General features: G+C 47.4%; 1 long non-coding RNA gene across 2 annotated transcripts in view; it reads left to right on the top strand.

The window, feature by feature from the left end:
- LOC126932736 (uncharacterized) overlaps positions 1-14,969 on the top strand; it is a 76,227-nt gene that overhangs the window by 48,731 nt on the left and 12,527 nt on the right. For both annotated transcript variants that reach the window (XR_007718302.1, XR_007718301.1), the window contains one exon: positions 10,298-10,421. This is a non-coding gene — a long non-coding RNA (uncharacterized LOC126932736). The remainder of the gene's footprint in view (positions 1-10,297; positions 10,422-14,969) is intronic.

Genomic DNA, 14,969 nt, shown 5'->3' with positions numbered 1-14,969 from the left:
TATATATTTTAAAAATAATGTCAACTCGTTTTTTCTTCCAGTTTTATTTTAGGTTGGGGGTCCCTGTGCATGCTCCTTAATGGGTAAATTGCATGTCTCTGAGGGTTGGTGCACAGATTATTTCCTCATGCAGGCAGTGAACAGAGTACCTGATAGGTAGTTTTTTGATCCTCTTGCTTCTCCCAGCCCCGACCCTCATGTAGGTCCCGGTGTCTGTTGTTCCCTTCGTGTGTTCACGTGTGCTCATGTTTAGTACTCACTTAGAAGTGATAACATGCAGTATTTGGTTTTCTGTTCTTGTATTAGTTCATTTAGGATAATGGCTTCCAGCTGCATCCATGATGCTGCAAAGGACAGGATTTCATTCTTTTTTTTTTTTTTTTTTTTAGATGGGGTCTTGCTCTGATTGATCAGGCTGGAGTGCAATGGTGTGATCTCGGCTCACTGCCATCTCTGCCTCCCGGGTTCAAGCTATTCTCCTGCCTCAGTCTCCGTAGTAGCTGGGATTATAGGCACCCACCACCATGCCTGGCTATTTTTTTTGTATTTTTAGTAGAGATACGATTTTGCCATGTTGGCCAGACTGGTCTTGAACCCTTTTCCTCAGGGGATCCGCCTGCCTCAGACTCCCGAAGTGCTGGGATTACAGGTGTGAGCCACCGCACCTGGCCAATTTAATTCTTTTTGTATTTTTAATTGGCACATGAAAATTATACATATTTATAGGGTACAGTGTGATATTTCAATACATCTGTACAATGTGTAATGATCAAATCAGGGTAGTTAGCATATCCATCACTAAAAACATGTATCACTTCTTTGTGTTGGGAACATTAAAAGTCCACTCTTCCAGCTACTTGAAAATATAGACAAATTGTTGTTAATTATAATCCCCTATGGCACTACAGGACATGAGAACTTCCTCCTCCTAGCTGGCTGTCCTGCTGTATTCGTTCAGCAGCCTGCGGCCCTGCCTTACTGCAGGCCTCACCCTTCTAACATTGAGCCCAACTGTTGTCACAGTGTGGGGAGAAAAGCTTGGGATGATCGACCGCGGAGGGAGTGGCGGTGGCCAGCTGAGGTCGGCCCTGAAGGCGCTCCTAACACAGCCTGTGAGCTGCCAACGGGGACGGACAGACGAGTGTGCCTGTCTCACGCTGGTGTCAGAGGTCATTTCCTCCTCATGTGTCCAAAGAACTAATTGAAGCAACACTGATGGATGGCAGCCCCTGTGGCCTGGGTTCCTCCAATGCCAGTGGGGCAGTATCTTTAACACCACGCCAACAGTCGGGGCCTTTCAGGTGCCAGGCTGTCCTGGGTCTTTTACATGGACCTTTTCATGGACCAGAGTGGGGTTTCCCAAACTGCAGTCTGGAGCCCTTTCCGCCAACACAACAGGCCCAGGAATGAAGGATGCTGGCGGACGCGTTGCTCCTGACCCTGATTGCAGCCTCCAGCACCCCTCTTGTTTCCTCCTTCCTCTGGCCACTTTTTTGAAACATGAAATTTTCTTTTAATTTTTACATATTTCAATCATACCATGTTTTTATGCCTTTGATGCTGTGCTAGAAAAACTCACCCTGCCACAGATTATGTCAAATATTCACCTAGGTAATCTCTTCTCATGCTTATGTTTTCATTTTTTACACGTAAACTTTAACTCCATCTAGAATTCATTTAGGTACTTGCTGTGATGTATGGCTTTGTCTTTATTCATTCCAGCGGTTAGCCAATTTTCCCAATACCATCATTTATGGGACAATCTATGCTTCACCCACCGGTCTGAAGTGCCAACTTTATCATAAACTAAGTGTATATCTGTATGTGTACATAACAAATAAGTTTATGTGTTTATATAATGCACACACGTTTATGGACTTTTAGTCATCTTAACAGTTTTTCAGTCTATCAGTCTATTTCTGTTGCAGTAACACCATCTTCTTGATTGTAGCTTTATAAAGCATTTCAGTATCTGAGAAGATGTATCTCTCTCATAAAATATTTTCTCAACATTGTTTTATTTTCATTTGTCAGTTTTTCCAGGTGAACTCATATTTTCAAATACAAAAACATCCCGGCAATATTTAGTTTGAAATTGTGATAGATTTAGGTATTAAATTCAGTGTCTCCACAGTATCTGTTCTACTCACTGAGAAACATGACTGTTAGGAACATCAGTCTACTCAAATCTTTTTTTATGTCCCCTGGTCAAGTTTGTGGCTTTCTTCATATAAATCCTGTATAATTCTCTATCTTATTTAAGTCACTGTTTGGGAGTTTTCTGCTACTCTCAGAAAACCTAACCTGCTTTGCCTTATAACAAGCATGTTATTGAATGTGGCTATTTCTAATAACTTATTCAATTGATTATCTTAGCTCCCTCAGCAATCACGTTATCTATAAATTATTATAACAATTCGCAGGGCCACCTCTGTGCTCTGGCTAGTGGAGAGTTTACCTGGTATCCATCAGGTTGTTTACTGATATTATGACTTGGCTTTTGTGGGAATTGAAGTTCCAATAAGGAGAAGGCAAATCAGGCTGTTAGAATGACTACCTTTTGAGACAGGAGCCAGCCACTTGATGTTCTAGTTGACTATATTGCTCACACTGGATTATGACTATTCTGAGAACAAAAGCCATGTCCCGTGCCCTGAAAGCTAGACAATAAATATTTGATAAAGGGAAATGAAGAAGAAAGAAAAGCAGGAGAGAGAGAGTGAGAGTTCTGCATAGTGTTCATACACAGGGCCCCTTAGCTTCACTTGTGGCAATCGTAGAAAATTCTGTTTTTCAGAAAAGTGCTATTAATTTTTTTTTTAAGACAGAGTCTTGCTCAGGCTGGAATGCAGTGGTGTGATCTCAGTTCACTGCAACCTCTACCTCCCAGGTTCAAGCTATTCTCCTGCCTTAGCTTCCTGAGTAGCTGGGATTACAGGCATGCACCACCTCACTTGGCTAATTTTTTTGTATTTTTAGTAAAGACAGGGTTTCACCGTGTTAGCCAGGATGGTCTTGATCTCCTGACCTCATGATCTGCTCGCCTCGGCCTCCCAAAGTGCTGGGGTTACAGGTGTGAGCTGAGCCACTGCGCCCTGCTGAAGAGTGCTATTAATTTAATAAAATAGATGTTTGCCTGGCATAAACTTGCTTATAAGTGGATTTTTAAAATCAATGTTTAATTTTAGCATCCTCAAGACCCTTCTTTTAAAGAATGCCTTTGGCCACACTCTGTGTCCAAAATGTCTCAAGACTGCAATTCTGTAGGTATGAGTTGAGGGTAGTGTAAAAAAAAAGTGCAATTCTAGATTCTCAGGTTCATTTTCAACAGGGAACTGTTATGTATGTGTATATATGTGTATATATATATATACTCAAACACAACTGTGAGAGTTTAAATTGATAATAACCTTTTTCTTTTAAGTTTGATGTATGTTTGAAAAACTTTATACTAGTGGACTCAAGAGTATACACTTTGGGTTTGGATCTCTATCCTAAAGAAATAAAGATCATGTACATTGATTTTCACTGCAGCATTATCTATAATAGCAAAAAACTAGAAAAGATGGACTCACTCAACTATAGAGAAATGGCCGTGTTATGCCACCTCTCTATGAGGATTAACTATGCAGCCATCATGATCAAGTTTTTCAGGAATAGTTAATGACATGCACAGTGACCGTGCTAAAACGGAAATTAAAAGATGTAGACACATACAGGGCAAGGGCACAGGGCGGGAGGCCAGACTCAGGCTCCGATGGGCATGCACTCACTTGGTCATGCCTGCCGGCGACACGGCTGTGCCTGCCTCTGGTGTGACGTCCTCAGCCTGGCCTCCTGCTCCTGTCACCACGCCTGCCGCTGCGGGATTTGGTTCATGTTGAAACCATTTCCCAGCGCCCTCCAGAGGTGCCGCGGAGGGACTAAGTCAGGCGTCCTTGGCTGCTCATCTCGGGAGGCAGAACTGCTAGTCATGAAGACATCGTGCGGGGCCTGGGTCTTTCACTGACGTCAGCCACAGAAGTGAGGAATTCCCTTTTCACCTTCCAAGGGGAAACCAGGCCACTTTGCTCTTCTTGGGGAAGGAGGATAATTGTCCAGCGCTGGGAGGTGAAAGCAGCTACTGCCAGCACGAGGTGGGGCCCCTGCAGTGTGGTTCCTCAGGTCTGAGAGGGATTCCCTCTGCCTTCCTCCCTCCTGCTCCCCTTTCCTCTTTCCTCTACCTGCTTTTTCCTTCTCTCGCATCTCTCCTGCTTCCCCACAATCCCTGACATTTACTGCAGGCTCCCGAAGAGCCATGACACTTTACACCCTCAACCTCATTTAATTCTCAGGAAACCCCACGAGGCCATGCAATTCTCATTCCATGTACCAAGTGAGCCAGTTCAGGTGCACAGAGACTGTCCCTTGCCCAGAGATCCTAGCACGAGGGCTCTGTACTGGTTAGGGTCTCCAGAGAAACAGCTCCAATAGAATGTGCAGATGCTGGGCGTGGTGGCTCACCCCTGTAATCCCAGCACTTTGGGAGGCCGAGGCGGGCGGATCATGAGGTCAGGAGATCGAGACCATCCTGGCAAACACAGTGAAACCCCATCTCTACTAAAAATACAAAACATTAGCCAGGCGTGGTGGCAGCGCCTGTAGTCCCAGCTACTTGGGAGGCTGAGGCAGGAGAATGGCGTGAAGCTGGGAGGCGGAGCTTGCAGTGAGCCAAGATCACCACTGCACTCCAGCCTGGGCGACAGAGCTCCGTCTCAAAAAAAAAAAAGAATGTGTAGATATACAGAGAGAGATTTGTTTTCACCCATTTATGCCTGAGGTTGCAATTTTTTGAATTTTTGCAATCAGGCCTTGGCAATGACCTTGAGTAGTAGGATAGAAATAACTCCCACATGCTTAGTGTTCCAATAATGGGACACTATGGCATAAATGGATAAGGAGTTGACTCATGCAATTATGGAGGCTGGCAGGTCCAAAGCTGCAGGGTGGGCCAGCAGGCTGGAGAGCCAGGAAGAGCCGACGGTGCGGCTGGAGGCAGGGGGCGGCTGCTGCAGAGCCCCCTCTTGCTGGAGGGAGGTCAGTCTGTGTTCCGTTCAGGCCTTAGAGCATGGAATGAGGCCGACCCACACTAGGGAGGCCAATCTGCTTTCCTCAAATTCTGCTGATTCAAGTGTTAATCTCCTCCCAAACACTCCTAGCAACACCTAGAATAATGTTTGGTCACGTATGTGGGCACCATGGCTCAGCCAAGTCACACCTAAAACTAACCATCTGAGTCCCTCCACCTGAGACTCCCTGCTAATGTTCTGAGTCATGTGGGGAAACACTATGGAGAAGGAAAATAGAAAAAGTTCACAGAGTCTGGCTCAAGCCTGTAATCCCAGCACTTTGGGAGGCCAAGACGGGCGGATCACGAGGTCAGGAGATAAGACCATCCTGGCTAACACAGTGAAACCCCATCTCTACTAAAAAATACAAAAAACTAACCAGGCGAGGTGGCAGGCACCTGTAGTCCCAGCTACTCTGGAGGCTGAGGCAGGAGAATGGCGTAAACCTGGGAGGCAGAGCTTGCAGTGAGCTGAGATCTGGCCACTGCACTCCAGCCTGGGCGACAGAGCGAGACTCCGTCTCAAAAAAAAAAAAGAAAAAAAAAGTTCACAAAGTCATTAAATTAACATGGTGCAGTGCAATCTGTGTGCTCTGGCCATGACTCTGGAAGGACTTGTGAGGTCCCTTGGTGTGTCTTTCATCTGCCATCCCGGGGCTGGTCCCTGGGCCTGTGGCCCCTGACACAGCACAGGTGTGCAGTGAGCACCTGGGGTGGGGCCGTTTTCCTCCCTACACAGGCTTCGCTGTGCTCAGAGGGAGCGAACTGGGTTTGGGCAGTTCCCTCAGCCCTCTTGGCATCTGTGGGAGGGTCTGAGCTCAGGTTTTAGGTTTGTGGCCTCTACTATCCAGAGCCTGCATAACTTCTACAAGGTGGCAGGGAATGGGGATAGCTTGGCCTCCTCAAGGTCCTCTCATGCACCTGCCATTGAAGCCCCCAGCACTCTGGGAATTGAGCAATCCACTGTCCTCATGCCATGACTGGGCCTGGGAAGCCCCAGAGGAGATAAGAGTTACTGCATTCCTTATTTCATTCAAAAACGATGTCACACCTACCCAGCCAGACCTGTGTTTAGCCCTGGGAACACAGAAGACCTTGTTCCTGCCTCTAGGGAGCTCCCTGCACAGAGGGGACAGAAAAGGGTATGTGTAATGTGCTGAGGTAGATGGAAGCAAGGGGAGGGCAGTGCCCAGAGGAGGGCTGCCTGGAGGAGGTGACAGCTAACTAAGCACTGAAAGCAGCCAGGCCAAGCTGAGCATGAGGGGAAGGGGTGGGCCCTGGTGAGAAGGTAAGAGCCCCAGTGCAGGTGAAGGCGAGGCTGAGGAGCGCCCAGCAGCTCACAGCACAGGAGTTGGGGATGAGGTGAACAGAGGCCACCCCGCAGGCCTTTCCTCAGGGAGACCTCCAGTGGAGTCCAATGTTCAGACATGCCCCTGCAGCGTGCTTGGCTCTTAGAAGGGGATGTGGCACAGCTCAGCACTGGCATCAGGCACTGTGGCGCACTGGCATCAGGCACTCTGGCACACTGGCCACTGGGCACAGTTCTCACCAGCACAGTGCCTGGCGTGTCAATGGTCAATAAGTATCATGAGTAGTGGGTTGTGCCTGGGCACCCTGTAAGCCATCGGAGACACCTTGACGGGTGAAAAGGTGTCCGTGAGGTGGCAAATTAAAGAAAAAAGAAAAATAAAATTTAAAAGAAAGAAATAAGCTTTCCTGTATTAGGCTGACTTATCCCAGAGGCAGCAAGGGGCACAGCCCAGACCCAGGGAAAGTCTTGATAATACTATCTAAGAAGCCAGGACACAAAGGAATGTGCCCTGGAGACTCTCCCAGCACTCCCTCAACATAGGGAGAAGAAAAACAAATTATCCTTTGTTTCATGGAATGAGTTTATAGATTCTTGTTCTCTGTAACCAGTAACTTCAAGTATTCTGTTTTATCTAAGAAGTACAACGAAGGACATGAGAAGCCTGAGAGCTATCTGTGCGCCACAGTAAGGGTTATGAGATAAACCAGTGTAAGGCTCCTTAGAGTAAAACCTGGGTAACAGACATCTGGGTTGCTTGGCAATGGTCATGTGTAATCCTGAATTATAAACCTGTCACAATTTGATTAATTGTTCTGCCTCTGTATCCTTGCTTTTGTGCCACTGTAACTGTAAGCCTGCTTCAAGCTAACCCACCCCCCACTTTTAGAAGTGTGTATAAAAGTCAAGTGCTGTCGTTGTTCTGGGTCCAGTCTTTGGATGTTAAGTCCACTGGATCTGAGTGCACTCAATACAGATCTTCTCCTGTATACACCCCAAGGTCTCTCTCTGGTCCTCCTGATTCCGCAGCACCACTTATGGTTTGCTTCTCGTGAATACAGTAGCTGTGGTTATTATGAAACTCCTCGAACTGCCACAGGCCTCCCCAGTGTGCACAAGTGGGTGGAATTAGTGTGACACACCCAGGCTGACACTCATGGCAGTGGTGGGTGGTCACCTCTTGACAAGGAGGGGAGTACCCTGGACGGGCAGCACAGGTGTGTTCATCACCTCAACCTGCACGGAGCACACACCGGGGGAGAGGGGCTGCAACTCTGCCCTCGGGCTGCCCGGCCCCACCCGTCATTCCCCAGAAATTCTCCAGGCACTCACTCTGCCAGGGACTCTGCTGCTCATTCATGTCACCCTCTCCATGGTGACCCATGGTTCTTGCCCTCGGGAGCTCACAGGTGAGGCAGCGGACTCAGGTGCCCACGTGTCTTGGTGTGAGAGGCTGTGACTGAGGTGACCAGAACGTGGCCAAGGCAGGATTCCTCACTGAGGCAGCTCCTCCCTTAGCTGTGAAGAGTGCTCACTCTTCAAAGAGTGCTCAGTGAAGAAAACCCTCGGTTTTGCAGAAGATTCAGGTAACTCTCAAACAGCATGATTCTATGTGTTCAGTGAGTGAAGGAGACGGCTTTCATGATGCCAGTTTGCACAGTGGCACAGCTCAGAGACAGCAGGCCCCACCAGACTAGCTAGCCATTCTCATTTTTATTCTTTTTTATTCTCATCCTCAACGGTTGTTATTGTGAAATGTCCCCATTATATAAAAGAGTGTAAAATACGTGCCATTTCAAGAATAACAACACAGGCCCTAGAGTACCTACCCCAGGTTAAGAGACAAGACTTTACTAACACTTGCCATTCCTCCCTCCTTGGCAGAGGTGCCTATGGTCTAGAATTTTGTGTTGATAATAGCCTGGTTGGGTGTGGTGGCTCAAGCCTGTAATCCCAGCATTTTCGGAGGCTGAGCTAGGAGGATTCCTTGAGTCCTGGAGTTCAAGACCAGCCTGGGCAACATGGTTTGACCCCATCTTTACAAAGAAAAAGAAATAGCGTTATTTTTCCCAACATGTGCATCCCTGCCATCTGCTGCTCACTTCCCCCTTGTTCGGACTGTGTGGGGCTGGGACCACCCTCCCTCACCCTGTGGCTCACTGTTTTCGCTCCCGGTTGTGTGCTGCAGATTCACCTATGGTGATGGATATGGCTGTAGAAGTCTGCTTCGTGTTACCTTGTGTAGTGTTTGATGGTGGGCATTTGCCATGATTGATTGTTCTGTTCTGGTCCTGAGGAGCATGCGAGCTGTTGCCACGTGTTTGCAATTATGACCATAGCTGCTGTGAATGTTCCGGTACCTGCTAGTGTGCACGTGCAAGGGATTCTGGAGGGCAGTAGTTCTCGAAGTTGTTCTGGGAACACATGGGATCCCAGACACATTCACGGGGGCTGTGAGGTCAAAACTGTTTTCATGATAATACTGACACATTATTTGCCTTTTTCACTGTCATTCTCTCACAGATGTGTGTTTGGAAGGTCTGCTCAACTCAGGCACCCAATATTTTCCAAATGGCCCATGCATAATGCTGCAAAATCATGCATGGTTAAAAGAACCATTCAAAGTGAGACAAACCAATGAATTTTAATGTATCCAAGTATGACAATTCGACTGGTATGGTTTCAGGTTCCACAATTGCAACTAACCTTTAAGGAAGTACCACTTAACAAATTTTGGTGTAAAACCTAGACAGAATATCCAGTTATCCGAAAGGCTACTGGAAGATTCCTTTCTTTTCTAACTCTGTATCTGCACAAGGCTGAATATTCTTCTCATACTCTGACCAAGCCAACAAAACACACAGACTGAATGCAGAGGCAGTGTCTGGGTCCATGCCTCACACGTTGCAACCTGCATGGCTTCCTGGCTGTTTGGGGATGGCTTTTTTTTTTTTTTTTTTTTTTTGAGACAGAGTTTTGCTCTTTTGCCCAGGCTGGAGTGAAGTGGCGCAATCTTGGCTCACTGTGACCTCCATCCCCCAGGTTCAAGTGATTCTCCTGCCTCAGGCTCCCAAGTAGCTGAAATTATAGGTGCACGCCACTACGCCTGGCTGATTTTATATTTTTAGTAGAGATGGGGTTTCGCTATGTTGACCAGGCTGGTCTCAAACTCCTGACCGCGGTTGATCCACCCACCTCGGCCTCCCAAAGTGCTAGGGTAACAGACGTGAGGCAGCATGCTTGGCTGGGGATGTTTTGTAAATTTGCCTTTTATCAATGTCGCTAGACAGTTTCACCGGGAAGCCTTGGCACATTAATGCCAGAATTCCTGGGTTGTGGCAGGGATTTGAAGGCTACTGTACAGTTGGGCCTCCAACTCTGTGAGTTCCGCATCCATAAAATTCAATTAACTGTGGTATTGAAAATATTTGGAAAATAATTTGCATCTGTGATGAACACGTGCAGAGTTTTTTTAATCATTATTCTCTAAACAATACAGTAAAACAATTATTTCCATAGCATTCATTGTTTTAGGTATTACAAGTAAACTAGAGATGATTTGAGGCATACGGGACCAGGTATGTAGGTTATATGAAAATACTATGCCATTTTATACCAGGGACTTGAGCATCTGTAGATTTTGCTATCCGTGGGTCCTGGGATCAATCCTTTGTGGATACCAAGAGACAGCTGTATTAACATTTTAAGAAACTGGTAACCACAAGTGCCTCTGACACCTTAACTTCTTTCCATTACCTTTGTCTGTTTCAGCTATGACTTTAACAGAAGGTGGTGGGTAGACTTCACCACAGTGGGAAAAGGGTGGCGACAAATGGATTCTGCATAATCTTCTTAATGTGACAACTTTCCATTTCAAACAGGCAGACACTGAGACATCAAAGCAGCCAAGTGCCACCCTGATCTTGAGCCCGCCGAGTGCTGCGAGGCTGCTGCTGTTGGCTCTGCGTGATCAGGAGAGCGGAGATCAAAGGTGCCCATTATGTGGTGAGTGCCGTGCCTGCGCCTGCCTGCATCGGGCCTGGGAGACTGTGCTGACAGGGCACTTTGGGGCGGCCTCAGCCAGGCTGACTCAGGCTCTGGTGGTTCCCAGGGTGGAAGGAGCCCAGTGCCAGGTGACAGAGAGTCACCTGGAGATGGCTTCCTCTGGCTGCTCCCAGGGCCTGAGGGCTCCCAGGTGGTTTGCTGAGTGAACTATTGGTGTGATGGTGGGGCTGGGCTTGGGTTGGGGTGCTCATGTTTATGGTCTCTCTAACGGTCTCTCCACAGAGACTTCGTAGCTCAGCTCTGCTGCCTCCCCGGCTCCTCTGCCCTTTCCTGGAGGTCCAGAGCCTCCTCTTGGCAGCCCTGGGCCTGCCCCCTGCTGCTGGGGGTTCACATGGGGCCCTTTCTGTGGGCAGCATCCTTCCAATTCTGCTGTGCCCTCCTCTCTAAAAGCGCCTTTCCACTGGGCACAAGGCCGGATAACAGGTCCTCCCGATGCTGCCACTCTACTGGCACGCTCCTCAGATGTGTGCCATCTTTCCCACGCAGGCCTGCCACAGCAAGGGCTGGGCTGCCTTGCTCTCTAGTGCACTCCAGGGGCTGGAGGCTGCTGGGAGCAGAGAGCATGTCCAATATGTGTGGTGCACGAATGGATGAATGCACCAGCTCAGTAAACCTAGATCACTGAGCTTCAATAATGCCTAACTCACACGGTTAAAAAAGACAACATCAGGCAGCGATCCTAGCAGTTTTAGATCCCTGACCCCTATGAAAAATCTGACAAATGTGGTCAACCATCTCCTCAGAAAAATGCATGTATGCAAAGCAGCAATTTTGTATATGTGAAACAGTCCCTATAACATTTATAAAATTAAGAAAAAAGGGAGGGGCAGAAACGAAATTAAACACAGCCTTCCCCATGCTCAGCATTGATCAGTAGGTCAGCCTCCTCTCTGACTTGCTTCCTCATAGCTGTTTGGTGTCTGTTGCCTCAGGATTGCACGAATCCTGTTACAAGATTAGAGCTCCCCTTAACTGCTCTAGAGATAACCACTTGAACATTATGAAATGTGAGGTTTTCCCTCTGAGATATCCTTGCAGGTCCTGTATATCACTGAAACTACTGATGCCAGCTGGTCTGAAGGATGCTACTGATGCCAGCTGGTCTGTAGGACCCCACTGGTGCCAGCTGGTCTGAAAGACCCTATGAAAAGCTTACTGAAAGACCCTATGAAAACCTGACTCACCAAAGAGTGCAGTTTCCACCTCTTGATGACTTCATCCCTCTTACCCTGACCAATCAACAACTCCAGTTTTCTAGCCCCTCACCCTCCATATTCCCCTTAAAAACCCTAGCCCATATTCCCCTTAAAAACCCTCCTGGGGGAGATGGATTTAAGTGACTCTTCCCATCTCCTTGCTTGATACCCTACAATCATTACACTCTTTCTCTGCTGCATCCCTACTGTCTCAGTGTATTGCTCTGTTACCATGGAGCAGGTTTATTAACCTGGCGGTCCTACAGCACACACTCACCAGAAGTTATCCTAAGACCCACCCCACACATTCTCTGCCTAGTTTATACTTTTCCTCTATGTGCTTTTGAACTTCTTGCACATATCTTTAAGATAAATTGCAGCTGATAGGCAGAAAACCCTGCTTTCTCTGTGGCTTATCACAGTCCACATTTTTTTTTCTGCCTCACAAAAAGTCTAATCAGTGGCAGGGCAGGCTTGAAGGTGGCCTGCTCCATGGAGTCATTCAGGGATCCACCGTCAGGATGTGGATCCAATGTCCTGGGGCTGTGGGGGGCGGTGGGGCCCTGAGTCTGGCCCACCAAACTGTCCTTCCCTCCCATGCTTCTGAGCCTGTGGTGGGAGGGGCTGCTGCAGAGGTCTCTGAAATGCCTTTGAGGCCTTTTCCCCACTGTCTTGGCTATCAGCATTTGCCTTCCTTTTAGTCATGCAAATTTTTGCAACCTGCTTAAATTTCTCCCCCCAAAATGGGCTTTTCTTTTCTACCACTTGGCCAGGCTGCAAATTTTCCAAACTTTTATGCTCTTCTTTTTAACAATAAGTTCCAATTTTGGGTCATTTCTTTGCTCATGCATATGAGCAGATTGGAGCACAGACTGTTAGAAGCAGCCAGGTGACTCTTGAATGCTTTGCTGCTTAGAAATGCCTTCCACCAGATACCCTAAATCACCTCTCTCAAGTTCAATCCATAGATCCCTAGAATAGGGGCACAGTGCAACCAGGCTTTTCGCTAAGGCGGAACAAAAGTGACCTTTACACCAGTTCCCAATAAGTTCCTCATTTCCATCTGAGACCTCCTCAGCCTGGACTTCATTGTCCACATCACTACCAGCATTTTGGTCACAACAATTTAAGCAGTCTGAAGGAAGTTTTGAGGACTAAGCTCTGATTTTTTTTTTATCTTACCCAAATTCATGCCTAAGGGGTCTAGGGAGTCATGCCCTACAAACCGTATATTCTCTTCAGATGGATTTTATTTGACCTTGTATACTATGTCTCGCTTTTCAATCTGACTCTGGCGTAACATTATGAGACAAGGAAAAAATATTTAACCGCAAAAGATATTTCTTTGCCATACCTTAAAATTGCCCTGCAAAGTCTCTTGTGGGAAAAATCCACATTCTATAGAGAATCCCCTTCCCTCTTTGTTTTCCTTCCTTCCTTCCCAGATTCAGGAGATAATCAACTAAGAGCCAGGAAACCTTTTAGTCCAATAAAAAACAATTTACAACCTGCTATCTCTAAAGTCTGCTATCTAACAGCTTCCTCTGAACAACAAAACTTGGTCTCCACAATCCTTTATCTTTAACCTGAGAACATTCTGTTCTATCCATCCCGGGTGTTCAGACAACCTCAACCAATCATCAACCAGAAAACATTTACATTTACCTAAAACCTGGAAGCCCCCACTTTGAGTTGTCCTGCCTTTCTAAACCAAACCAATGTATTTCTTAAATGTATTGGATTGATGTATCATGCCTTCCTAAAAGACATAAAACCAAGCTGTATCCCTACCACCCTGGGCACATGTTCTCAGGACCTCCTGAGGGCTGTGGGCCATGGTCACTCATATTTGGCTCAGAAATCTCTTCAAATATTTTACAGAGTTTGACTCTTTTTATCAACAGTTTCAAACTTTCCCTCATCTTCTTGTCTTCTTCAGAGCCCTCCAAACTCTTCCAACCTCTCCTTCTTACCCAGTTCCAAAGCCACTTTCGCATTTTAAGGAATCTTTATAGTAGTGTCTCTCTCCTTGGTACCAATTTTCTGTATTAGTCCATTCTTGCCCTGCTGTAAAGAAATACCTGGCACTGGAGAATTTATAAAGAAAAGACGTTGAATTGGATCATGGTTCTGCAGGCTGTACAGGAAGCATGGCAGCATCAGCTTCTGGGGAGGCCTCAGGAAACTTACAATCATGGTGGAAGGTGAATGGGGAGCTGGTACTTCACATGGCCAAAGCAGGAAGAAGACAGAAAGAGAGGGGAGGTGCCACACATTCTCAAATAACCATTTCTCATGAGAACTCAAGACAGTACCAAGGTTGACATCTGCCTTCATGCTCCAATCACCTCCCACTAGGCCCCACCTCCAACACTGGGGATTACAATTCAACATGAGATTTGGGCGGGGGCACAGATCCGAACCATGTCACTGTCCCTTGCCCAGACCAAGGCATACTTAACTTCCCCTCTCCCTGAGCGCCCTATGTTCTGAGAATCGCATTATTGTGTTGTTGCTTGCAGCTCAGTGTCTGCTGAATGCTGTCCTTTAGAGGGCGACACAGTTTACTACTCACTTCTTAGGCTAGGTACTAGCACATTGTAGGTGCTTAGTAAGTGCTTGTAAATAAATAAGCCACTCAGAAAAAAACTGCTACAGTGAATCTGACTCTGATTGTAAGGAAGTGTGGTCTCCTCTGCCTATCTTAAGGCTTTTCCTTCCCCTGCTACCCACCCCTCCTCTATGTAGGTTGGGCTGTCTCTCCCCATGCCCTAACTCTGCTGTGTCTAGGACATCTTTGCAGAACTGCAGGTGGTCAGGAATGGGGGAACCTCAAGGAGGACATAGTAAGAGATGCAGCTAGTGTGGGAGGCAGGGCCCAGGCCTGGGAGGCTGTAGGCACCCCCAAAGGCCTGAGGGATCCATGGAAGGGCTGAACAGGGATGATGCTGTCAAATTTTCACTCTGGAAGCCACAGGAACTGGGATCTGAGGGGTGAGAGGAGAGTCAGGTCAGTTTCATCGAGCAGCATGTCCTGGATGGCCAGTGCACTCTAGGTGCCGTGGGGATATCAGGGAATAAATGGGGATAAGGAGTCTGGGATGGCGAGGGAGATGGACTGGCCAACAGTTGGCAGTTGGCAGAGTGGTGGTGAGAGGGCACTGGCAGGTGTGGGGGGCGGGGAAGAGGCCTGAGCAGAGGGGAAGTGAGAGGGCACTGGCCTGTGTGTGGGCAGGTGTGGGAGGTGAGGAAGAGGCCTGAGCAAAGGGGAGGATCGGGGCACACCTGCAAG

Source organism: Macaca thibetana, chromosome 12 (assembly GCF_024542745.1).
Source record: "Macaca thibetana thibetana isolate TM-01 chromosome 12, ASM2454274v1, whole genome shotgun sequence".
NCBI classification, from domain to species: Eukaryota; Metazoa; Chordata; class Mammalia; order Primates; family Cercopithecidae; genus Macaca; species Macaca thibetana.
Note: the sequence above shows the minus strand (reverse complement) of the source record. Positions and strands in the feature narration are given on the sequence as shown.